Below are 13,232 nucleotides of genomic sequence, written 5' to 3'. Positions count from 1 at the left end.
GCCCAGAGGGGACTAACTTAATTGAGGATTTCACGGACTCAGATGAAACGGACAGTTTACGAACTGTGTCATCCCTTCCTTCACCTTCTCTGTCACAAATTATTGATTCAGATTCAGAGTATAATGAATCAATAAAAAACACCTAACATGGCAGAAATCCGTGTTGCCTCACTAAATGTGAGAAGCCTAAAGAGCCCTGTTAGACGGGCTGCTTTGTTTGCTTGGTTACTGACTCTGAACTTTGACATTTTTTTCCTGCAAGAATGCGGTATTGATCACGATTTGTCATACCCCAACTTACAAATGGACTGGTCAGCAGGACCCTCTATTTGGTCAGGGTCCAATGAAAATAAAGCTGCCGGGGTTGGGATTTTATTCAAATGTCAAAATGTTAATGTTTTATCCATCACTGAAATAGTTCCAGGTCGTGCCTTATCAACTCATGTTATTTTAAATGGTTTTACCTGTCGTCTTATTAATGTTTATGCATCCCCAGAGAAAAATGAGCGTGCTTCCCTTTTTAATGTCATCCCTTTGTTTTTATCAGGTCCGTCCCCTGTGATAGTGGGAGGGGATTTTAACTGTGTCATGTTGGGGGAGGGGAGGAGTGGAGGTGATACTAATGGAAGAACAGACAAAACATCCAGTCTGTTAAAACATTTGACAACGGACCTCAAATTATTAGATGCTTGGAGAAAGTCCTACCCTACTGACCCTGGGCATACATGGAGGGGTAGAGGGATGTCATCTCGTATTGATTTTATTTTTTCCTCTTCTGATGTTTTTAAACCTAGGAATGCTGGTCTAATAGAAAATATTTTTTCTGATCATGTATTACTATACAATGTATTGCAAACTCCACAGGAAGCAAAAGTTGGAAAAGGTATGTGGAAATTGAATGTGCTCTTATTAGAAGACGAACTGGTAAGGGCGGAGTTTTATGCAAAGTATGAGAGTTGGAGAAAACGGAAACACCCAAATCAGAGTATGTTGGGGTGGTGGGAGTGTGTTAAAACCCGTATTAAAGAATTTTTTATTAAAATTGGTAAAAGGAAGGCACGTGAAAAAAGGAAATGTTTTAAAGATTTTAATGTCAGGATGCAAACTCTCCATAAGCTTAAGGGGTGGGGAGTGCCTGGTGTGGATGGTGAGATTGCCAAGATCCAGACAGAAATCCAAAAATTCCTGGAACAAAAGGGTAAAGAAATTATATTTAATGCCCGTGTGAAATATTTGGAAGAGGGTGAGACCTGCTCAAGGTTCTTCTTTAAAAAAATGAGTGACAAAAAACAAGTGATTACTGAGCTAGAAGGACAATCTTCCACTGAGAGCATTTTAGAGCATACTGCTAATTTTTATAGAGATCTTTTTAGTATTAAAAATGTTGATGAACCTGCTTTTACAGAGAATCTTAATGTTTTATCCCAGTTTTTAAATAAAGATGACCAGATTTTTTTAGCTAAAGAACTTTTACCCAGTGAAATTGAAGAGACCCTTAAGAGTTTTAATAAAGGTAAGGCTCCTGGATCAGATGGCCTTCCTATTGAATTTTATCTTTGCTTTTGGGATCTAATTAAGGAGGATTTTATACAAGTAGTTTGTGAAGCCTCTAAGGCTGATTTATTACCATATTCATGGCGTAAAAGTATGATTACATTAATTTTTAAGAAAGGTGATAAATCAAAGTTGGAGAATTGGAGGCCTATTTCACTATTAAATACAGACTACAAGATTTTAGCTAAAGTTGTTGCTGGTCGTCTTAAAGCAGTTATTAAAAATGTAATTCATCCAGATCAGGTTTGTGGTGTCCCCGGGAGATCAATCTGGGAGCATCTAAACCTAATTCGTGATCTTATCTGGTTTCAAAAAGATAGAAAACAGCCACTAGCTATTTTATCTTTGGATTTTATGAAAGCGTTTGATAGGGTCTCCCACTTTTATCTTTTTAAAGTTATGGGAAAGATGGGGTTCCCTGATTCTTTTATTCAGAAAATTGCGCTTTTATACAAACAGTCATCTGCCCGGATTTTAGTCAATGGTTTTTTAACTAGAGAGGTGGAGCTTCTTTCCGGTGTTAAACAAGGTTGCCCCATGTCCCCACTTTTATTTGTCTGCTCCATTGAGCCACTGTTGTGCCTGCTGCGTCGGGACAAGGTGGTTAGGGGCATTTTTATTCCGGGTGGGGGTGGACAACAAGTTAAAGCCATTGGATATATGGATGACATATCTGTATATGGCACTAGCTCAGCATCTATTAACAGAGCAATTCTAATTACTGAAATTTTTAGTGCTGGGTCTGGGTTTAAGTTGAATATAAATAAATGTGACTGTATGATTATGGGTCAATGGGAGTCAGATCCGCCTAGGGTTCCCACACAAACAGTAGGAATCAAGATCCTGGGTGTCTTGTTTAATCCTGCTAATGATGGTATTGAAAACTGGGATTTGGTTTTGAATAAATTAAATCAGAAGATCTCTTTATGGCAAACTCGAAAACTAACAATGGAGGGCAAGATTCTTGTAATTAAAATGGTTTTGCTTCCTATCATTTTGTATGCCGCTATGGTTTTTCCCCCTAATTCTCTGTATCTTAAAAGACTTATGAAGCCCATGTTTTATTTTCTGTGGGGATCCAAAATGGAGAAATTGAGGAGGGAGGTGGTATGTAAAAGCAAGAAAAATGGGGGTAAAGGGTTCCCTGATTTAAAATTGTTTTTATTTATCAAGTTTTTTGTATTTTGTTGCAAAAGCTTGAATAATGTTGGGGCTTTCTCTTGTTTTCTTAGATATACAACTGGGTTTCTTTTCCGAAAGTTGAACTTCAGTATGACTGTTAATTGTCCTTTTCTCTTATCTCCCCCTAGCATTACAAGATCTTGGAGAAGGTCATTTCAGAATATGATCTGACCCAAGTTGATCGTCAGCTTTTATTTGATCAACGTAAGTTAACAGTTATTTGTAAGGGACATGAGGAGATGGAGGATGTGTCTAATTTTTCCATCTCCAGGTGCCGCCTGGTGTGGAACAACGTGGCCTGTCCTGCACTTAGCAACTCACAAAAGGATTTAGCTTGGCAGGTTGTTCACCAATGTCTCCCTACGAGAGCTTTTCAGCATCATAGGGGGCTGGTGGCTAGTGCTAGATGTCCCAGAGAAAGATGCGCCCCAAACGAGTCAGTGTTTCATTTACTGTGGGATTGCCCCTACGCACAAGAGCTATGGCAGACGGTGGGCACCCTCCTAAAATGGATATGTGGTATACAAACCCTTAATTGTGACATTATAATATATGGGATAATTAATTGCCCAACCATGAAACAAGCACGAGTCACATGGCTTATAATAAACTGTTTAAAAGAAGCTTTATGGAAAGTGCGCAATATATTATTGTTTAAACGTGAATTTATTCCTGTCAAAGATTGTATTGGGCTTGCTCTTTGTGAAATGTTTACATACTACCTGAGAGATTGTAAAAAGATGGGAATCAATGAAGCAAAAAAGCTATGGTGTTTGCAAATTTGGAATATGTATTTATTTATGTAAATTATATGCAAAACTGTGTTTTATGCTTTTTATGCTTTTAAGTGCATTTTAATTCTGACTCTGTATTAGTTTTATGTCATATTTTATTCCAGTATTTGTGATTTGTTTCAAATATTGTATCGGATATGTTCTTTGTGAAAAGTTTTCATACTACCTGATTGTAAAAAGATAAAGTTAAAAAGCTATGGTGTTTGCATTTGACATATGTATTTATTTATGCAAATTATATGCAAAACTGTGTTTTATGATTTTTATGCTTTTATGCGCTTTTTAAATCTGACCTTGTATTTGTTTTATGTCATATTTTATTCAAGTCTTTGTGATTTGTTTGTAATTTATGATGTATGTCTGATTTAAATAAAGCTTGTTTGAAAACGGATCTGTTCTTATCAGTTTAATATCTGATACGTCCCCTATCTGGGGACCATATATTAAATGGATTTTTAGAACAGGGAGATGGAAAAAGAGCTTGCTCTGTCCACTCCACGCATTGACCTGGTATTGCAGTATCTCCAGGACCGGTGCACCCCTTCTTTAATGCAGTTTCTAAAATCAGAAAGTATTGAATTCAATGTTTTTTGTTCATTTTGCTTGTTTGTCGGATTTTGGGATGGACTCTTTGGCTTTGCTTTTCTTCTCCTCATTGGATTTTTCATGTTCAAAGTTGCAGAAGCCAGATGACAAGCTCATTTTGGTTCAACTTCAGCAACTGTGCATTGCATTGCCATGTAATGTAACGCAATGCTATCTTTCTAGCTCTCCCTCTTTACTTCCTTTTGGATAAACAGACATATTAGGCAAGCATTTTGGAGCTTTCACCTAAATAACTACAGGTGGTGAGATAAGCTGCACAATATAATTGACCTTTCAGTATATTGTTGCACACACACCATCTATTTAGCAAATGCCCTTGTTATCAACAGCAGCCTTTTAAACTCACCTGAGCTAACAGGTATGTGCGCTGGTTACTCTGCTGCGCTTAAAATTTCTTTTTTGGTTTGCTACAATGCCTTTTCTGAAACGTTGTCTCCCTCTGCTGGAACACTGACTTCTTTCAATTAATGCCTGCAGACTATAAAAGAGAACCCAACCCAAAAAGTTTGGTTGATTAGTCTGTGGCATTCTGTTAAACTGTTGCTTATGGCGGTCTCTGTGAGCTTCTCAGCGACATTCAGCCAGCCAGGTATCCTGCCTGCAGTAGATGGAATGTGGCAATGGAACGCTGGCTGCGCGTGTCATAATAGGCTCTGAGCCTTTATATACCTGCGCACAGCAGCAGCCACCTTCAGTCTGCTGCTGGACAGCCAGCAGCAGCAGGAGAGGTAAGTAATCAGCAGCCCTCCTGCTAAGGGTAGACAGCTGCTCGTTCCACCCCACCCCCCGCCTTAATTGGTTCTCCTCCCTTCCAACGGTGTTGAGGCGGGTGGGAACAGCAGGGGGTGAGGGTGCTGTGTTTAAAGAGGTGGAGTTATGCAGATCTAAAACGCGTGGATTGCAGCAGCAGCAAGCCGAAAAGTGCAGGCATGTAAGGGATCTAGAGGTTGACAACATGTCTTCTTAACGGGAGTCCAGGAGCTCATCTCCACAAATGGACTCTTCAGGATCCTTGGGTGGCTCCGTAGTTTGAAACCAATTCTGGTTATCGCTTCTCGGCCTTTTGGCTAGGATCAGGTGTAGTGATCTAACGGTTGCTGCCTTGGTCTCGGCTAGGAGGTGCCTGGGGTACCCGACTTGTTGGCCTTGGGGGATCGCTCTCTCTTAACGGAGGGAGCTTCACCCCCTTGCAGCTATTGGCAGGTCGGCTTGTCTTCGGGGCGACCCGAGGAAATAAGGGCGTTTTCCTTTGCTGAGCTTTATCGCTTAGTGGGCTGTGTAAGTTCTTGGGGTACCCCTCCCTCGGTCTTGGGTTTGTTCCTGCTTTTGTGGGATTCATTCCCTTGTTACTATTGGGGGAGGGCTTAGTCCCTGAGGGCCGAAAATGCCTTTTTCTTTTGGATTTGCGGTGGGGGAGACTCCACTGCGACAGTCCATTAGAATCATGGTGGATGAATGCCAGCGCCATGAGAAGAATCTGCAGTACATCGTGCATGAGATTCTTTTTGGGTTCTTCCACCTGGAGCGAGATAAGATCCTGTGTCTTTACGATCAGGAATTCCGTGGGCGATATACCATTTCCTTTATGGCTAAATCATGCTGTGATAATATCCATGCAGCACTGATGGTTGCGGACAAGGACGATGAGAGACTGAACGGGCTGAGCTTTGACTTCCTGTATGGTGAAGAGGAAGTACCCTTGGTGATCTTCATGTACAGCCCATTCGTCTCTGAGGGCGATATCGAAACCTTTTTGAAGCGTTACTGCAAGTCAGTGCGCTTCTCACATGATATCCTCAACTCCCAGCGCATCTGGAATGGGAAGAGGAAATACCTGGTGAAGTTCCATCCAGATCAGAGCGGCATTGGTGGTCTTCACCACCCGCCTGCTAATTTTGCCATTGGTAATGTCAGGGGATTCCTACGCTACCCAGGAATGCCCCTTCAATGCCGGAATTGTCATGAATATGGGCATACACGAGAAAATTGTACAAGGGCTCATGTAGTCTTTTGCAACAAGTGCGGTAAGAGTGGGCACACCTCCGCTACGTGTGACTCTGAGATCGTATGTAACCTATGTGGGAAGGCAGGTCACGCCTTCAGGAATTGTCCGAGCAAAAAGTCAAAAACATATGACATGTTTAAGTCAGGTCAACTGACTATCCAAGAATACTTCGGAGGGAGTATTACTACACCTGCCCCTGGACCTGGGTTGGCGCACGCTGACGGGTCCGGACCAAATCCTTCAACGGCTCCGCCAGAGGGCCCGCTGGTAGTTCCACAGAAGGACGGTCGTAGGGGTTCCATAAGATTAACCGAGGGTTCGCTCTCTGTGGAATTGATCGATGTTCTGGCTCTAGATGTTGCCGTATCTCAGAGTCAAGAGGAAGGGTCCTCATCCAGCATGAATGCACCACCGGCATTATGTGGAACTGAGGAGACCTCTAGTACCCCGATTAAGCAAGCACCCAGATTCGCCACACCATCATCGGTGATCTTGGGTAAGGGCAAAAAGGGTACGCTCCTTAATCGATCAACCAGTGTGTCGGAAAGAGAGACCTCTAGGGCGCGAAGTAAAAAGGACCCGGCTAAGGCCCAGTCGAGCCCTGGTCCTCGAACCAGAAGTCGCAGTAGTTCCGTGACCAGACCAGAGGACAAGACGACCCAGAGGGATGACACCCGTTCCATAGACCAGACCGCCATGAGGACTGCAGATGCACAGGACTTGGAAAAGATGGACAGCTCCCAGCCTCTGAAAAGGCAACGGGAGGACGTAAAGCAACCTGATATCCAAAGAAAACACGGATGTCGAGGTCCAGATGAGGAGCCAAAAGTGGATGATGCCTTTTTGCCTGCTTCAGATCCCGGTAATATTAAACAAATCCTGACCCCTGGAGATGCGGAGGAGGAGGTGCCGTGTATTGACTTCTTCCCATCTTCAGATCCTGATTCTTCTTAATGTCTGTTCCTCTTAAAATCTCCTCACTAAATGTGAGGTCCCTAAAGAGCCCTACACGTAGGGCTGCTTTATTTTCTTATTTAGAGACATTGGACTTTGATTTCTGCTTTCTACAAGAATGTGGTATACAGAGTAATTTAAATTATAAGGACTTAAAAGAAGACTGGAAACTGGGCGCTTCTGTGTGGTCCGGTGCTAATGACTGTCGTGCTGCCGGAGTTGGACTACTTTGCCGTGGACATTCTACCATCATTCAATCTGTGACTGAAATTATACCTGGCAGAGCTATTTTAATACATCTTGTTTTTAATGGACTTTCTTTACGTTTATTAAATGTGTACGCTCCTCCTGGGAAGCAGGAAAGGGCGGATTTACTTGAAATATTGCCATTATTTTGTGTTGGGTCAACCCCCCTGCTAGTGGGAGGAGATTTTAATTGTTTACGTGATGGGGAATCCCGGCAGGGTGGGGATGTGAATCGTAAAGACCGTACCTCCTATTTGTTGAAAAGTTTAATTGATGATTTTAGATTACAGGACTGCTGAAAGGAGCTCTTGCCGGCGGATCCAGGTGTTACATGGTCCAATGGAAGAGTTTCTTCTAGAATTGATTTCATATTTGCTTCTACTGCCTTTAAACCTTGTAAATGTTTTCTTTTATCTAATTTATTCTCTGATCATAAAGTTTTATCTGTGTTTTTAGAGTTAGCAGGGGAACAAAATACCTCAAGAGGCCCATGGAGATTAAATACAACTCTCCTAGAGGATATTGATATTCAAAAGAGGTTTGTGCAGGCCTACCAGTGCTGGCAATCAAAGAGAGACCCCCGCGCCTCAATGCTGGATTGGTGGGAGAGCATTAAACCTAAGATTAAATTATTTTTTATTAAGGCAGGGAAAATGAAAGCAAAAAAGAAAAAGCAGTGGTTTTATGTTTTTAATATGAGATTACAAGTACTCTTTAAACTAAAAGAAGTTGGTATTGATGTGGATGATGATATTGCAAATCTTAAGTCTGAAATAAAAAATGCTCTTAATGAAAAAGGAAAACAAATAATTTTTAACTCCCATGTACAGCACCTGGAGGAAGGAGAGAAATGCTCCCGATTCTTCTTCAAAAAGGTAATGGGGAGGAGGGACGCAATCCTAAATCTTGAAGGTGAAAATGATATTAAGGGTATGTTAGGAAAAGCTTTTAATTTTTATCAACTTCTTTTTAACACTAAAGTTATAGATCCATCCTTTTTAGAGTATGCTATTAATTCCCTTGATTTTAAGTTAGATATTTTAGACCAGGGTATTTTATCTAGGGATCTCACCAGTGAGGAACTTTTACAGATTTTTAAAAGTTTCTCCAGTGGGAAAGCCCCTGGGGAAGACGGTCTACCGATTGAGTTTTATCTGACTTTTTGGGGAATTTTAAAGAACGATATGTTTTTATTGTTTAAAGAAGCTTTTAATACTAATAAATTACCCCCATCTTGGAGGAGAGGTCTGGTATCTTTAATATATAAAAAAGGGGATAGGAGCCAACTTAAAAACTGGCGGCCTATTACGCTTTTAAACCTTGATTATAAAATTTTAGCTAAACTTATTGCAGTCCGTTTAAAACCCTTTATAGCCAAATTAATTCACCCTAACCAGGTATGTGGTGTTCCCGGAAGAACCATAGCTGAGTCCCTCAACATAATTAGGGATACCATATGGTATTCAAAAGAGAGAAGTCAAAACCTTGCTATTTTATCCTTAGACTTTGAAAAAGCTTTTGACAGGGTATCGCATGAATTTCTTTTTATGGTTCTTAAAAAAATGGCGTTTCCAGAGAAAATTTTAACCCGCATTATGCTTTTATATCATTCTTGTTTTAGTCAAATTTCTGTAAATGGGTTTTTAACGAAGGGGGTTCCTCTATTATCAGGGGTGAAACAAGGGTGCCCTCTCTCACCACTGCTCTTTATCTGTGTTATGGAACCACTATTAACCATACTGAGAAAAGATAAAGTAATTAAAGGGGTACCTATTCCCGGGAGTAGGGGTATGCAACTTAAAGCCCTAAGTTACATGGATGATGTTACCATACTATGTCCAGATTCCACATCTCTGAGGAGGGTATTGAGAAACACACAATTTTTCTGTGAAGCCTCAGGTTTTAAATTAAATATAGATAAATGTGACTGTTTTAATGTGGGGGGATGGGACTCCTCTTTGACCCCTGGGATAGTGATACAGAAAAATCACATAAAAATTTTAGGAATTATTTTTAACCAAGCCAATGAGGGGGACCCTAACTGGGACTCTGCAATGGATAAAACTGAAAAAAAGATCTCATTGTGGAATTTAAGGAACCTTAGTATGGAAGGTAAAATTTTAATTATTAAAGCCGTTCTAATTCCCATTATGTTGTATGTTGCAATGGTGTTTCCCCCTTCCAATTTACAAATCAAGAAAGTAACAAGAATTGTTTTTATGTTTTTATGGGGTTCAAAAATGGAAAAGTTAAAAAGAGATCTGATGTACAAATGTAAATCTAATGGAGGTAAAGATGTACCCAATTTTTTTACCTTTTTCCATATAAAGTATTTCTGCTTCTGTTTTAAGGTTTTTAAATCTGATGGCATTTTTAGTTATTTTTTAAAATATGCAGCAGGAATGATTTTTAAAAGGTGGTTTAGCCTACCTTTAAGTTCTCCTGTGCTCCTGTGCCCACCTAAACAGTATGTGATACTTGAGAAAACGGTCAGACTTTTAGGTCTCCAGGAATTGGAGCCTGATATATTGGGGGACCAAAGGAAGGTATCTATTGCTTGCAGACACTCTGAGGACACAATTCCTGTCTCCAATTTTTCACAGGCAAGGTCCAAAACGGTGTGGCGAAATGTGTACGGGAAATATCTTGCAAATGTACACAAGGACCTTGCCTGGGCTATCGTCCACCAGTGCCTCCCTACCCGTGAGTTTCAACATAGGCGGGGGCTGGTGGCGAGAGCCAAATGTCCAAGAGATATATGCGGGGAAAGTGAGTCTGTATTGCATCTCTTTTGGAATTGTCCTTTTGCACAGGAGGTTTGGAGAAAGGTAGGCCCACTTTTAAAATGGGCATGTGGCCTGAAAGATTTTAATCACTTTTATGTCTTTTATGGTCTTTTTAAGTGTCCAAATTTTAAACAATTCCGAGTTGCCTGGATTATTATTAATTGTTTTAAAAATGCCATGTGGAAAGTTAGAAATATTTTACTCTTCAAACATGATCATATTGATTCAACAGACTGTATAAAAATTGCTTTAAGTGAAATGTATATTTACTATCTCAGAGATAAAAAACTGTATGGAGCAAAAGAAGCGGCTTCTATGTGGTGTGTACAATTATGGAACACAATTAGTGGTAATTAAATAAACCCAAGTACATCTGTAATTATGATTTTCTTAATTGTTACAATGGTTTTATGATGGTAAATTGTGTCTTTACAAAAAACTTGAATTGATTATTATCATGTTTTATCATTTTATTGTAATGTTATAAATGTTCTTTTTTAAAACCTTTGTAAATATACTTTTGAATCAATAAAATTGCGTTGAAACCTTATCTGTTCTTATCAGTTTAATATCTGATACGTCCCCTATCTGGGGACCATATATTAAATGGATTTTTAGAACAGGGAGATGGAAAAAGAGCTTGCTCTGTCCACTCCACGCATTGACCTGGTATTGCAGTATCTCCAGGACCGGTGCACCCCTTCTTTAATGCAGTTTCTAAAATCAGAAAGTATTGAATTCAATGTTTTTTGTTCATTTTGCTTGTTTGTCGGATTTTGGGATGGACTCTTTGGCTTTGCTTTTCTTCTCCTCATTGGATTTTTCATGTTCAAAGTTGCAGAAGCCAGATGACAAGCTCATTTTGGTTCAACTTCAGCAACTGTGCATTGCATTGCCATGTAATGTAACGCAATGCTATCTTTCTAGCTCTCCCTCTTTACTTCCTTTTGGATAAACAGACATATTAGGCAAGCATTTTGGAGCTTTCACCTAAATAACTACAGGTGGTGAGATAAGCTGCACAATATAATTGACCTTTCAGTATATTGTTGCACACACACCATCTATTTAGCAAATGCCCTTGTTATCAACAGCAGCCTTTTAAACTCACCTGAGCTAACAGGTATGTGCGCTGGTTACTCTGCTGCGCTTAAAATTTCTTTTTTGGTTTGCTACAATGCCTTTTCTGAAACGTTGTCTCCCTCTGCTGGAACACTGACTTCTTTCAATTAATGCCTGCAGACTATAAAAGAGAACCCAACCCAAAAAGTTTGGTTGATTAGTCTGTGGCATTCTGTTAAACTGTTGCTTATGGCGGTCTCTGTGAGCTTCTCAGCGACATTCAGCCAGCCAGGTATCCTGCCTGCAGTAGATGGAATGTGGCAATGGAACGCTGGCTGCGCGTGTCATAATAGGCTCTGAGCCTTTATATACCTGCGCACAGCAGCAGCCACCTTCAGTCTGCTGCTGGACAGCCAGCAGCAGCAGGAGAGGTAAGTAATCAGCAGCCCTCCTGCTAAGGGTAGACAGCTGCTCGTTCCACCCCACCCCCCGCCTTAATTGGTTCTCCTCCCTTCCAACGGTGTTGAGGCGGGTGGGAACAGCAGGGGGTGAGGGTGCTGTGTTTAAAGAGGTGGAGTTATGCAGATCTAAAACGCGTGGATTGCAGCAGCAGCAAGCCGAAAAGTGCAGGCATGTAAGGGATCTAGAGGTTGACAACATGTCTTCTTAACGGGAGTCCAGGAGCTCATCTCCACAAATGGACTCTTCAGGATCCTTGGGTGGCTCCGTAGTTCGAAACCAATTCTGGTTATCGCTTCTCGGCCTTTTGGCTAAGATCAAGTGTAGTATCTGTTCTTATCAGTTTAATATCTGATACGTCCCCTATCTGGGGACCATATATTAAATAGATTTTTAGAACAGGGAGATGGAAAAAGAGCTTGCTCTGTCCACTCCACGCATTGACCTGGTATTGCAGTATCTCCAGGACCGGTGCACCCCTTCTTTAATGCAGTTTCTAATATCAGAAAGTATTGAATTCAATGTTTTTTGTTCATTTTGCTTGTTTGTCGGATTTTGGGATGGACTCTTTGGCTTTGCTTTTCTTCTCCTCATTGGATTTTTCATGTTCAAAGTTGCAGAAGCCAGATGACAAGCTCATTTTGGTTCAACTTCAGCAACTGTGCATTGCATTGCCATGTAATGTAACGCAATGCTATCTTTCTAGCTCTCCCTCTTTACTTCCTTTTGGATAAACAGACATATTAGGCAAGCATTTTGGAGCTTTCACCTAAATAACTACAGGTGGTGAGATAAGCTGCACAATATAATTGACCTTTCAGTATATTGTTGCACACACACCATCTATTTGGCAAATGCCCTTGTTATCAACAGCAGCCTTTTAAACTCACCTGAGCTAACAGGTATGTGCGCTGGTTACTCTGCTGCGCTTAAAATTTCTTTTTTGGTTTGCTACAATGCCTTTTCTGAAACGTTGTCTCCCTCTGCTGGAACACTGACTTCTTTCAATTAATGCCTGCAGACTATAAAAGAGAACCCAACCCAAAAAGTTTGGTTGATTAGTCTGTGGCATTCTGTTAAACTGTTGCTTATGGCGGTCTCTGTGAGCTTCTCAGCGACATTCAGCCAGCCAGGTATCCTGCCTGCAGTAGATGGAATGTGGCAATGGAACGCTGGCTGCGCGTGTCATAATAGGCTCTGAGCCTTTATATACCTGCGCACAGCAGCAGCCACCTTCAGTCTGCTGCTGGACAGCCAGCAGCAGCAGGAGAGGTAAGTAATCAGCAGCCCTCCTGCTAAGGGTAGACAGCTGCTCGTTCCACCCCACCCCCCGCCTTAATTGGTTCTCCTCCCTTCCAACGGTGTTGAGGCGGGTGGGAACAGCAGGGGGTGAAGGTGCTGTGTTTAAAGAGGTGGAGTTATGCAGATCTAAAACGCGTGGATTGCAGCAGCAGCAAGCCGAAAAGTGCAGGCATGTAAGGGATCTAGAGGTTGACAACATGTCTTCTTAACGGGAGTCCAGGAGCTCATCTCCACAAATGGACTTTTCAGGATCCTTGGGTGGCTCCGTAGTTTGAAACCAAT

At 41.2% G+C, this 13,232-nt stretch overlaps 2 non-coding genes and 1 pseudogene across 2 annotated transcripts; all 3 read left to right on the top strand.

Moving 5' to 3' along the window:
• Positions 1–3,901: 3,901 nt before the first annotated feature.
• LOC141204323 (U2 spliceosomal RNA) lies at positions 3,902–4,074 on the top strand (annotated as a pseudogene).
• A 6,567-nt stretch (positions 4,075–10,641) lies between these two features.
• LOC141204288 (U2 spliceosomal RNA) lies at positions 10,642–10,830 on the top strand. Its single transcript, XR_012275243.1, has one exon. It is a non-coding gene; the product is annotated as a U2 spliceosomal RNA (small nuclear RNA).
• Positions 10,831–11,939: 1,109 nt separating this feature from the next.
• LOC141204337 (U2 spliceosomal RNA) lies at positions 11,940–12,130 on the top strand. Its single transcript, XR_012275278.1, has one exon. It is a non-coding gene; the product is annotated as a U2 spliceosomal RNA (small nuclear RNA).
• The last annotated feature ends 1,102 nt before the right edge of the window (positions 12,131–13,232 follow it).

Source organism: Phyllobates terribilis, unplaced genomic scaffold (assembly GCF_046119375.1).
Source record: "Phyllobates terribilis strain yellow unplaced genomic scaffold, ASM4611937v1 Scaffold_134__1_contigs__length_4944459, whole genome shotgun sequence".
Lineage (NCBI taxonomy): Eukaryota > Metazoa > Chordata > Amphibia > Anura > Dendrobatidae > Phyllobates > Phyllobates terribilis.
This window is presented reverse-complemented; position numbering and strand designations above follow the sequence as displayed.